Source organism: Rhinolophus sinicus, chromosome 3 (assembly GCF_057876585.1).
Source record: "Rhinolophus sinicus isolate RSI-liver-muscle chromosome 3, RSI-T2T, whole genome shotgun sequence".
In the NCBI taxonomy this organism is placed as follows: Eukaryota; Metazoa; Chordata; class Mammalia; order Chiroptera; family Rhinolophidae; genus Rhinolophus; species Rhinolophus sinicus.
Genome location: NC_142503.1, coordinates 162989322 through 163002333, shown reverse-complemented (window position 1 = coordinate 163002333; position 13012 = coordinate 162989322). Strand labels below are relative to the sequence as shown.

General features: G+C 38.9%; 1 long non-coding RNA gene across 2 annotated transcripts; it reads left to right on the top strand.

Annotated features, from left to right (window-relative positions):
• Positions 1-579: 579 nt before the first annotated feature.
• Positions 580-11843, top strand: LOC109444443 (uncharacterized). Of its 2 annotated transcripts, none has more exons than XR_016020885.1 (3): positions 580-1028; positions 8067-8132; positions 11381-11843. It is a non-coding gene; the product is annotated as an uncharacterized LOC109444443 (long non-coding RNA). The 2 variants fall into 2 exon arrangements; XR_012494677.2 differs by having other exon boundaries at positions 11378-11843.
• The last annotated feature ends 1169 nt before the right edge of the window (positions 11844-13012 follow it).

The following is a 13012-nucleotide window of genomic DNA, read 5'->3' as shown; positions in this document are numbered from 1 at the left end:
CACCCTCCCCCCAACCTCCGCCTCCTGCTACTGGCTTATTTTCAGGAATGGATAATGTTGTTTATTTGTTCAGCCAAATATTTGGTCTGGGGAATTTACCGTGAAATTCTGTGAATTGCATATACCTAGTTAACAAAATAGTCCTAATGCCACAATGTTAGCATGAAAAACAACGAGCTATGGCCAGCTTTAACTCTTTAAATTCTGTTTGAGGGCATAGTCCTGAGGACCCTGGGGATAAGGAATTGAATGTGTGTGAAGATGATTTACTTTAGGTTTCAGTCTTTTATGTTTTGCACCAGTGCTCGACCCAGTACCTTACGGAAGTTGTAGGGTGATTCTCGGCGTTGCTTTTGGATCGAGCCCGTCATTTTCCCTTTTCATATCTTCCCCCCCCCCCCCCCAGAGTAGTAATGTTTCCATTACTTAAAAAAGATGGGGAGGGAGAATCGCTCTTGAGGAGTTCAGCAAAGTCATAACCACATCAGAGGAGCTGCTTGGTTGATCCCTGCCCAACCCTTAAACTGGAACCGGCTTCCTGGGAGCTTAAGAAAAAGAAAGGGGCGGGGGGCGGGCGGCGGTGGTGGTGGAACGCATCACACATGCCCCAGCTTTCGTTGCATAATTCGCTCAGAACCTGCCAGGTGACCTGCTGACTTTGTTTTCTCTCTTGACCGTGCTTCATTCCACCACCCCCTTGCCGCCGGGCAACGCCACACTGAGAGGGCTCAGGACAGCAGCGGCGCTGGCAGACCCCAATAATCACCTGGCCTTGGATGGACGTCAAGATCCCGCCGACAGGCTCCGCCCCCTCCTGTTCCCATTTCTCCCCGGCCCAGCGGCCGCGGGGGCGCCAGGGGGCGTCTTCCTCGCGGAGGATTAGATCGTGCACCTGGCGTCAGCGCCGGGGCGGCACCGCAGGCAGCCTCGGCTCGGTCCCCTCTCCAGCCAGATTGCAGATTTCAGGTGCCCCCCGCCTGAGCTGAACGCCCCGTCCAGCTCCTCCGCCCTCCGGGACCCCAGATCAGGTGAAGCTCTGCAAAGACAGATGGATCTGATTAGCGCACGCGGGTCCTGAGGACGGGCGGTGGGCACATTTAACGTGAAATGGGGTCAGGTGGCCGCGCAGAGCCGTGGAGTCTTGGGAGCAAGCTCACCCAGGTGGAGGGGTGGTTAGAGACGTCGAGATCTTTAGGCGTTTTCTGTTGGGGGGCGAAAGCAGGAATTAGGTATCGAGGGGAGCTCACAATGGGCCCGCATCTTGGAGTGACTGAATGGGGGCATGGCGAGTGGGGAGCAGACCCACTCGCGGAAGGTCGGAAGTCAGGGCCCCGGGCTCAGGCCAAACTGCGAGCATACTCTCCCTCTCCAACCTTTGGGGGAGGGAAGGGAATAGAAAGGTGTGCTTGAGTGGAGTTGGCTGATTTGTTTCACAAGTGAGATGCCAAGCCCATAATACTTGACAGCGCCTCAGCTGACCTCTTCTGGGCCTGTGGCCCAAGGATTCAGTGCACACCCTCCACCAGCCACCTGATCCCTAAGGTGAATCAGAGAATAAAGCCTGAGGCCCAAGTCTCCAAACTGTCCTCAATGATACTTTTGCTTCAACACAGAGCAAATTGTATAAAATATGCACCCATTTCTTTTCAAAATGAAAAGAACAATGCAAAAGCAACGTCGATGACCTTACATTACCCGAGAATCAGAAGGTTATTACTATTCCCTGGAGCAATTTAGGATAATTGGTGGACTGCCAGATTAGAATTGATGCAGGATTATTCAGGCGTGCCATTTGAGATAGACTAGCACAATTCTGAAAACTTACCTGGAAATAAATTAAGAGTAGTTAGAAATGTGGCCCTGGAAGAATTGCAAGGGTCCCATTTCTCTATGCTTTCAACACTTAGTGGCAGAATAAACAAAGGTTCGAAACTTCAGTGGTTACCAATGAAGAAAAGTGGTTGGTTTTAGGAAAAAATTTGGATTGTTCTAATATTTAAAAAAAAAAGAAAAAGAAAGAAAATTTGAAAAATAAACAAAAAATTCAAGATGTGCAACATTTAGTCAATCCTAGAAAAGTAAATTAGAATATTCTCTCACTGAAGAAGCTATTTGAAATTACTATTCCTAAATCACTTTACTTAAGGTATTAACTGAAGCAAATTCCAATTGTGTCTGTTTTTTCTCTCTTCAAAGATATTCTTTAAAAACTCTGAATGAAAATATAAATGCTGTTATGTTATTCAGAACAAATTATTCAGAAAATATAATACTATAGGATTCAGAAATGTTTACTTCGAAAATGTGAAATTTGAGGAAAAGAAGACAAGATGGAACAATAATTTGCTGAATTATGTTACTAATGAGAATTTCTTAAGTTCAGCTTTCAGTTTTGCCATATTTTCTGAAGAAAATATCTCATTGATCTCTCTTAACTTTTTACAACTTTCTTTCTAACAAAAGTATTTAAAAACAACAAGCCCCCCTCCCCCAAATCTTTGAACTCCCAGCCAAGGTGCAAGTAGATTCTAGGTTTGCATAGTTTCATTGTCATTACTTTAGCAAATTTTTTTTTCAGTTTTATTAATTGGAGCCTGGCCAGCAGATAATTTCCTAAAGGGTCCAAAGCACATTGATTGAGAGTTTAAAACATTGGATTCTATTGTTTACTCCTGAAGTTGTTTCTCTGTCCCTCTTGTCCCAGGAACTGACTCCATCCTGCACATAGTTGTCCCTACATAATTCAGTTGTGAAAAGGTACAACTGTGTTCACCTCAACTTGCATGCCGATTGAATTTTTTAAATCCTTGTCATTTGGCTTTGGAAGAAATTTGTTATTGAGGTTAGGAACCAGGGAAAGAGTCCAAAGGTAGTGTATCTTTGGAGTACTGACTGATACATCTTTAACTGGTCAGTTTGAGCTATTATAACCAAAGCGTTAATCTCACTTCCAGAAAGTTCAGACACGGATATTTAATGTGCAATTGTAATACCTCCTTCCAGTTGCTTAGATGCAACTATATCTTTCTTCCTGTTGTTTCTAGGTTTTATTAAAATATTAATATTTTTTTATAAGAAAGCAAATTGGCTTACTGTTACATCATCCTAAAACAACTATTTATGTTTTTCTATGTTCTTTTTTAGTATTTGCCCACATATTTACATATTTTCATATAGCTGTTATTTTTATTTTCAGATAAATATAACATTAACATATTTTAAATCTAAAATGTATGGGTTATACATATGTTAATGTGGATCACCTTCCCTCTTTTGTGGAAGTAGGCAGGATATAAAACTTAGTTATCCTCAGGTAATAGGTGATATAAAGCAGCCTAGCTGTGGGCTGTGGGAATCGCTACCAAATTTCGTTAAGATTCTTACTGATTTCTTAAGACTCAGCTTAAATGTTGTGGTTCAGTACTAAACAAAATGCTCTTTTGTATGCTTTAAGTATCCTAAAAAGTGGGTTACTTGACATCCAGGGCTCAGACAATTTTATATTGGAGGACTTGTGCCTGCCTGATTTAGTTATCTTGGGAATACGTTCCTTCTCTGGAGAAAATCAGCTGTGACTCAGAGAAAGAGAGGCACGCTAAAAGATCTTTGTCTCAGACTCTTGGAAGCCATTGGTTGAGCAGAGCATTTTCCTACTGGATTTAACATGTTTCTCTCATTTTCTTGCCCTGACTACTTGCACCGGTTTTCTTGGGAACTGATGGTGATGGGAAAGGGAGGCAGAATTATCTCCATACAGTAATTACCAAATTGAAACCTATTCAAACAGTTAGGTTACCAGGCTCCGAACTGACCTTGACACTTTCAACCTTCAGATTCCAGTAGGTTGGGGTCAAACACAAATGTCGACTTGCTGAGTGATTTCCACATGCTTCTCTTGTGTACTTTAACTAGGGCAGACAAAAGATGTTTTTCCAAAGGGACTCACTCTTTATGAGGCCTGACCCTCGAAGGAACAAACTAATCTCAGGCGAGTTTGAGGTTTTAGGGCACTAAGAACTTTAGAGCATGGAGAAGTAATTTGTTCAATGGTACCTTAAAAGAGTTAATTTACTTCCAAAAGGTGAGTTCCTTTACTATCCTGAGTCCTTCACTTCCTCTGAGATCAGACTTGTTATTTGCATAGCAAAGCATTCCATTTAGCTGGAAAGGAGGGGGTGGGCACCGTGAACAAGGAGAGTCACTTTTCCCACAGTCTTTCAAAACTCAGGAGTGTGATAAGTGGGTTTGATCAACCTTTTCCCTCCCCTAAACTCCAAAACTTCAGACTGTTTTGCTCACTGTCTAGCTGGAGATTGACCGGCTTTTCCGGATGAAGAGTTATAGGATTTAGCATATAGCTGCTGAGAGGGCAGTTCTGCTAGCATTGTTTGTTTTGGCTAGTTAGTATAGACTTGCAGGTGAAACTCCAGGGAAACAAACAAACTTCACTAAAATCCCCCCTCCTCTTCTTTGCAGACATTGCATTTTATTTTTAATTAAAAAAAAAACCAAATAAATCAGGGAAGAGATTTTTAATATGTTGATGATGCTTTGCATGGGAATAATACAAATTTATCTTGATATTCTGTTTGTCACTTGGCTATCCTACTTGTTCTACTTAAACTCATCTATGCATTTAAATCAGGGGTGTCTGAGGGCCTACACTGTGTGTAGCTTGTTGTTTATTTTACTATCACTTAGCAACTCTCTAGAATTAGCACATAATTTTAACCAAATATGTGCCACCTTAGAGACCCACCACCATAAATAAAAGGGACTGTTGAGCATTCTAGAAGATTGAACACTCCCAAGCTCTAATTAGCATGGGATCTATTGGTACTCCTTTTAACGTGTCTATTATTTCCAAATTGGGAGATTAGTCACAGGGATCTGAGGGAAGAAACCAGGCCTTTAATAAGCTCTGTCAATAAGAGGGGGCAATTACAAAAACAGAAAAGATTTGCTGCTAGAAGTCAAACTGTGATTTTGAGTTGAAAACTGTTACATTTCGAGCATTGGTGGGAGAATCTATTTCTACCCATTGTCATACAATAGTATTGTATGACAAGTCATGGTGACTTTAACAACAGTAAATTTAGGGACATATTGGAAGACGAGAACGACAAGACAAATGACAAGCAAGACAAAATGATCTTTGGTCTTTTCTGCAGTGTTTTACCCATTGACAAAGTTTATTGGCTTCTCTAAGAGAAGCGTGCCCCTGAGGAGGGGAGTGTGACAGGGTAAGGGAGAGTCAGGAAGGGGCTTCTATTTTCCTAGAATAATTCACTATGAAAGTGTATTTAGATTGAACATTCATAACTAAATATAAATATCCAGAATTTTAAACATAAAAGTAAGTGCCTACTAAGATAAACGTGAATTTATAAGGAATGGATTGCATCCCTGTGTTGTAATGCTGGGGCACTCTTTTTAAAAAACATATAGATATCTTTTAGATAGAAGCCTGGCTATTGGTGGGAAAATTGTGTTCTGATGAAAATGAAAATGTTCCTTAGGTTAATTTAATGCAACACTAACTAAAATCTCTTTGAACATATTTTATGGAATTTAAGCTATTCAGGTAGGTCAATGAATGGGGAAAGAGACACCCTCAAATTTTAAGGTAATAATAGTAGACTGGCCTTAGCAGATATAAAAATATGTTATAAAATTACAATTAGAAGAAGCCTTTGTTATTAGGTTATCAACAGAAAGAAAAACAATATCAGTAGAATAAGCAGATAGCTCAGAAACAGATTTAAAATATTGTTAGAGCTTAACATTTGACAAACTAGAAGTAATATAGGAATAGGAATAGGAGTTACTAAGAAATACTGGGTTAAATGAGTGACCTGCGAAAGTTATAGATGTGTACATTACACCAAACTTCAAAAATGTCTAAACATATTAAAAAGTTAACCATAACTTATTTTTAAGTGTGATAAAACAGACTTGCCTATTATCTAGCCTATCAAAGAAATACACATTGACTGCTTAAGAAATTGAGGGTATTCTTAAAGGTAAAGAAACTGGGTTTGATAAGTAGACGTTTTTAAAAGTTTATAACAAAATGTAATACAAGTAAATATATAAGGCAAAGCAATGGAGTATGAAAGGACAAGTACTTGATAAATATTTACTATAAAGTATATAAGTTATGGCTATAATCCAAGGTCCATGTGAAGATTTATAATCGAAGTAACTAGACAGATGATTGAGACCAGAGGTTGACAAACTTTTTCCATAAAGGGCCAGATAGTAAGTACTGTAGGCTTTGTGGACCCTAGGTCTCTGTCCCAACTACTCAACTTTGTCACTGTTACACAAACACAGCCATAGAGAATAATAAATCCACATGACTGTGTCTCAATAAAACTTTATTGATAGGGGCATAAAATTTTGAATTTCATATAATTTTCCTATGTTATGAAATCTTTAGATTTTTAAAGGACTATTTACAAATGTAAAAACTATTCTTAGTTCACGCTGTAAAAAACTGGTGGCAGATTGGATTAGGCCTGAAAGTGGTAGACTGTCAACCCCTTCTTTTGGCCAGTGTTTCCTAAAGCATTTTTCTTGAAGCAGTAGTCTCAAGAGCTCCTTCATGAAAAAAGAATGCTGTGATGTGACCAAATATACTTGGGAAACCCTGAGTACTGTATCACCCTCTTAGAAATTTACAACGAACATTCACATTTTAAAGGCTTTGAGAAGTCACACAGGGAGAAACCTGCTTACCTTCAGTCAACCCAGTGATACCTCAATTTATGTGACCATAGTACCCCCTTTTCTCCCACAGGTCTTCAACCTTACATCGCCTTTTGCATGATTTGGCCCTTGCCTATCTCTCTGAGGGCACTTCAGGCCTCCTTTTCCCTTGTTCTTTAGCTTCCAGCCACACAAGCCTTCTTTGTGTTGTTTAACCACCACATATGTTCATTCCTGCCTTGGATGTTCTTCAGTCTGCTGTCCCTTCTGCCTAAAAGGTTCTGCTGCCCAGTCTCCACAAGGTTGCCCTTGTTGTTATTCAGTTCCCAACTCAAATGTGTCCTTCTCAGTGAGGCCTTTTCTGATGAGCTGCTCTAAAACAGCTCCTTCCTTCCAGCATGTCAGCCATGGGATTCAGTCTGTGTTCTTCACTGACTGTTATATGAAATTTTCTGTCTCTGTGTATATACGTGTATCATTACTTTACTGCAACGAAAGCTCCATGAGAGTGGAAACCTTGGCCCACTTGTCTTCCTTAGATAATCTTGTCTCTAGAAGTGTCTGCCACATAAATATATGCAATATAATTTTATTCAGAGTGCGAGAGAGAGAGAGAGAGAGAGAGAGAGAGAGAGAGAGAGATGAAGGAGAGGGAGAGGGAGAGGGAGAGGGAAAGGAAGTATTTCACATTTCACGTTTTTGGAAATATGTTTTTGTGCAAAAGAAAATGCAAATGCTAAATAATCACACAAAAATTGCACAATGTCACTAGCAGTTACAATGCAAATTAATACAACTTAGAGTTTACATTGCAGCTCAAAGGTTAATCTAAACAGCTCATGTAATTATACCCATCAATTGCTGATGTTTCTCTAAATGAAGCCATTAATTTTTTTTTCTGGGGCATACAGGTAACCTGCAATAAAAACTATAAAATTGTTTATACTCTTTGACACTTTGGGGAACACACCCCATAGAAATAATCTGAGGAAAACAGTAACTTTTTCCCGATAAATTGATATTAACACTGGTTATAATAGCAAAAGATTGGAAACGATCTTTCTATGGTTGTTAAAAATGACAATAGTGAACATTACGTCAACACCTGGGCTTGTGTTTATTGAGCAATACCAAATGAAAAGAGCAGAACACAAAATATATGCCCTCCTATTACACTGATGTAAACTGTGCACACACCCACTAAACATAGCTAGACAAGAAATTGCAATAAGGCAAATTAAATGTTATGTTTGTTGTAGTCTCTGCTCTGTACAGTTAAAAGTTGACAAAAGGAAAAACTGGAGCTTGTCTGTACTGAGGAGAGAAAACCGGTTCTCTACATGCTTTAATTTCAGGTCGGAGAGAAGACTTAAATATCCTGAATTAAAGGTGGCAAAACTAGTCCCGTTCAGACTTTCAAGGTAAGTCTGAGCGTGTGGTCCCAAAGACATTTCTCAGTTAACTCACTGGGCTATTCTCAGAGTCCTTTGAGGAGCAGGTTACTGTGTACTATTATTTACTATGAATTTCCTTTACATAAGGTGTTTTTGCATAAATTACGTGGAAGAAGCTAATTCTTATTTATTAGCTTTGTTCTGTTCATTTAAATGGTTAACAAACAACACCTGTTGTCGAAAACTTTCAAAAGCAAACACTTTTCCATGCCTGGTGATGCTGAGATTAGCTAAGGGGCAAGAGCCTGGCCCAGTATTTAGAGGGTGTCCTGTGGTCCCAGTCCAGTAAGCAGAGAATGCCAAAGTGTCCCTCTGAGTGTTTCGCAGACTACACTGTTTGATCTGCAGTGCGAAGGTCCGCTGGTGTGGTACGTGAGCTCCGTGGATGAGCGCAGGTCGGAGAACTGTTATGTAATTATAGCATCCAGAGCGTCGGACGCGCTACCCAGCCTAGCCTAATAGTTTGTACTGGGAAGTGGGCGTCATAAGGATAGTGAGAATTAATTAATGTTTATGAAGACCTGTCCAGTTCATGGGAGAAAAGCCCTGTGTAAAAAGCCGTGTGTTAATGCGCTCGGGAAAATGATGCTCTCCTCGCCCCCTCAACCGCCTTTCAACTGAAAGTTTAGCTGTTTGGGCAGAAAAGTCATTTCAGAGTAAAACTCATTTTACTTCTTTGGAAAGTTTTGAGCAAAGTCTTTTATCAGCTTATAAATCGGGTCTAATTTGGTGTATGGTGAATATTTTGCCAGCATACAAACGTGAAGAATTGGGATTCGGTTGGGCTTAATGTACATAAAATAGCACCATCATTCTCATCAATGAATAAATAAGACTCAATTGTCCACTTCATATATGTCATTATGCCACTTCTTTATGTGTGCAGAGTAAGACAATTTAGTCTCTGTAAAATACAAGTAGTTTAAAATCCAGGAACATTCTTTACTAAAATGTAAAGAAACGTAGTGGCTAGAAATGTATATTTGAATTATTCACATGTAATTTTCATTTTGGCTTAAAAAATTAAAGCAAGATATAAAAAAAAGTTTTACGTGCTGTCAGTTGTAATTCATCAAAGTAATGCAGCTAGCTAGCTACCTAATTATTTGTGTGATTTCTTTTTTAAAAAAAAGATTATTTGAACACTGAAGGCAGAAAATAAACATGGTTACTCTAAAGTCCAAAGTTAAAATAAATTGCACACAACTACATGGCATAGGGGATAGAAACATTTCTCATCTAGTAGATTACCTGTAATTTTAAATATAACATGAGAAATAAATTACTAACCAATACGTACTTTTATAGCTTATCCACCTGTGTTCTAGGTACTGTATGGAACACACGTTTAACACAATTGTTAGCTATTGAGCAGCATTTCTAGCGTTCAAATGAACATTATTAGGCAGACAAAATGGCATCATGATATTTAATTTAGAATAATTATTTTTTTTTAATATTTGAGAATGATCCTTCTTTGTAATTAAAGGAGATGCTGAGAATACCCTTAATGTTATACTGTAATTTTCTTGTAACAGATGCTTAACTCAGCAGTTCATTCATTCATAGTGTTTTATTAAGCTAAACACATTTAGTAGCAGACCTGCAAAATAAAGCCTAGCGACTAAAAGCCCACCGATATCAAATGTTTTCGTGTTGACTTTAATTCTGTTTACATTTGGTTTGACAGCTTTTTACCCTTTTTTCCTCAGGTGTACAAATTAATTCTCTTCTCTAGGTTGCATTTTCAACAAAAACTTTACCTTGTCTGTTCACCTAGGGAAATATGAAAGATGCTGTAAAGAATCTTGTGTCATTCATGTATAAAGCGATTGATCTGGGATACTTTATTTAGAAACTCCTTTGCTTTCCTGATTTCATATTGAATAGAACATTAATCTACCATATTTATAATTTTCAAAATGAAATGATGCTTTTGAGCACTATCGCTGGACTGCCTCCAAATGGAGAATTAGGTCAGGTTACCACAGAGGCCTTTGAAGACAGTGTGGGTGTGTTAGGGGTGAAATCAGAACAGCCTCAGGAAGGACAAGATCAAACCAAGAAGAAAAACTGAAATGGGATTTGATTTTATGAGGAAAGAGAACTTGTAGGTGAAAACAAAGCTATTTGTTTTTAACCTTAGATTTTATTTTTGGTCAACTGTGAGTTGGACACCAGAATAGATCATATAAATGATGGGAGGGCAGAAAACCAAACTGGCATGAAGAACTTTCAAAGGCTTATATAAACGATCTGGTGGTATTCAAATCTACAGGTCCTGACAATTAACACCCTATGGTCAGCGAAGAATTGGGTGAAGTCACCAGAGTGTGAAACAAACATTCTGAAGAATTCAGAGTTGACTGAAAAGATGCCTAAATAAAATAATAGGCATCTAAATGCATTTTAAAAAGAGAAATAATCAGCCTGCCAATTTAACTTTAATATATGGAAATACTCAAGTTTATCACATAGGCTTAATATAAGTTTTCATAGTGCAAGTGAAATTTGAAACTAGTCCTTAAAGGTTGAGAATTGGGGCCTTTCAAAAGTTCCTGAACTGCCATACTCCTCATGGACTTTGAGGTGGTTTTCCATCAGTGCCCTTGACTTATATTGCTTTTCCATACAGATTTTTGTCTCCAGGTTCCTCATGGGACCAAAATAATACTGAATTATTAGGGCAGTCATCTGAGACTGTGCCACAGAGGGAAAGTTACCGATTTTGTAAATTGATACCTTGACCTTGCCCCTGAGTGGACAATGACATAACCAACTTAGCTAACTAGTCACAGACCTAAGTAGATGAGCTTGGTTGACTGAGGGGAAGCAATAAATTATGTTTGTATTGACCTTAGTAAACCTTTTAATTCTTTCCCACATGATATAGTTCTCAACAAATTGGGAAAATATGGCCTAGAGTCTAGGTAATTGCACAACTGCAAATCAATGGCCAAAGCCTGCAGCATCAATTGTATGCCTTGGTGTACTCACACAATTTCATCATCCTTAGGAAATGGCGGGGCACTTAAACTCCAGGCCATTCCCTCCCATGGGCCCAGAGAGGATGCTGACCTTGTGTTGCTTACAATGGTGGGAGGGAGGGGAAGTGGCCTCCTGCCCCATTAGGGAGGAAGCACTGCTCCAGGTGTGGTAGGGGTCAGGGCTGACATGAGGAGGCATGAAGGTTATTGTTGCATGTCTTCTAGCAGCTGGTCTCTCAGGACAGAAGGAAAGATCCAAATTGCCCCTTTGTACCATTTGTTTGACTGCTGGTTGCAGTCGACTTGAGTGGAAATCTTCCTCAAGTGCCCTGGGCCTTTTGCCTCTGTCTCTTCACTGGTAAGTTGCTTCCCTGTCTCCTCTTAGTTACAAAGGGGAAATACACTAAAAACTTAAATGGCTTCCAAGTTGAAAAATCTATATAATTTGTAGAAAATTTATTTCCTCATTCGCTCAATACATAATTTTTCAGTAACTGCTACCATGTGTCACCACAGTTGGCATCTGAATAAGATTCAGCCTTTTCCCTGGAGGAACTTCCAAGTCTATGTGTAGACACTGACACGTATATACACAATGGCTGCATGAGTCTGCAAGGGCTCCCGTAACAAAATACCACAGACTGACTAGCTTAAATAACAGAAATTTATTTTCTTATAGCTCTAGGCCAGAAATCCAAGATCAAGGTATCAGTAGGTTTGGCTTCTTCTGAGGCCCTTCTTCTTGATACGTACTGGCCACCTTCTTCTCCCTGTGTTTACGTGTGGTTTTCTCCTGTGTGCGCATGCATCCGTGGTGTCTCTGTGTGTCTAAATTTCCTTTTCTTATAAGGACACCAGTCAGGTTGGATTAGGGCCCACCCTAATGGCCCCATTTTAACTCAATCACCTCTTTAAAGGCTCTATCTCCAAATACAGACCTATGGAAGCATTGGGGATAAAGGCTTCAATAGATGAATGGTGGGGGCATTTTTATTGATTTACGGGAGGTTTACTTTCTTTAGTCTTTTATAAAGATGAAACTTTTTTTGTGTTATTTTTATAATTAAGGAAAAGGAAATTAAAAATTTTGGACGAAAATATGCTTTCCCAGGGTGAAGATATTTAGCACAAGTTTTATTGTAATACTTGATTCTATGCTAACTTGCTCAACTAGCTTAGTTTTATTTATAAACATAATTCTTGTTAAGCAGAATATTAGTAAAAAGGTTTGCAGTGTTTCTTGAACTTCCCTTTTAATAAATATGAAGTATTCCAATAGCAGCCAATTAAATTAGGAATATGCACATATTCATTGAAGACAAATGTTATGGACTGAATTGTGTCCCCCCAAATCGACATGTTTAAGGCCTAACTCCAAGTAGCTCAAGTTATGAGTATATTTGGAAATAAAGTCTTTAAAGAGATAATTAAATTAAAATAAGGTGATTAGGATAGACTGATCCAATATGACTGATGTCCTTATAAGAACAGGAAATTTGGACGAAGATATGTACAGAAGAAAGGCCATATGAAAACTCAGGGAGAAGACAGCCACCTACAAGCCAAGGAGAAAGACCTCAGAAGTAATGGACCTTGCCAATGCCTTGATTTCTTATTTTTAGCCTCCAGATTCATGAGAAAATAAATTTCTGTGTTTAAGCCACCCAGTCTGTGGTACTTTTTTTATGGCAGCTCTAGGAAACTAATGCAACAAGTAAACCCACCTCATCTGTAATCCCTATACAAAGTCTTGTTTTTGTTCTGTACTATTATTTTGAAGTCCTTTAAACATATTTTATGTGAATAGTCCTAAAATATTTTATTAAGCTGTCCAAATTAGTTAAAAATATATATACAGTG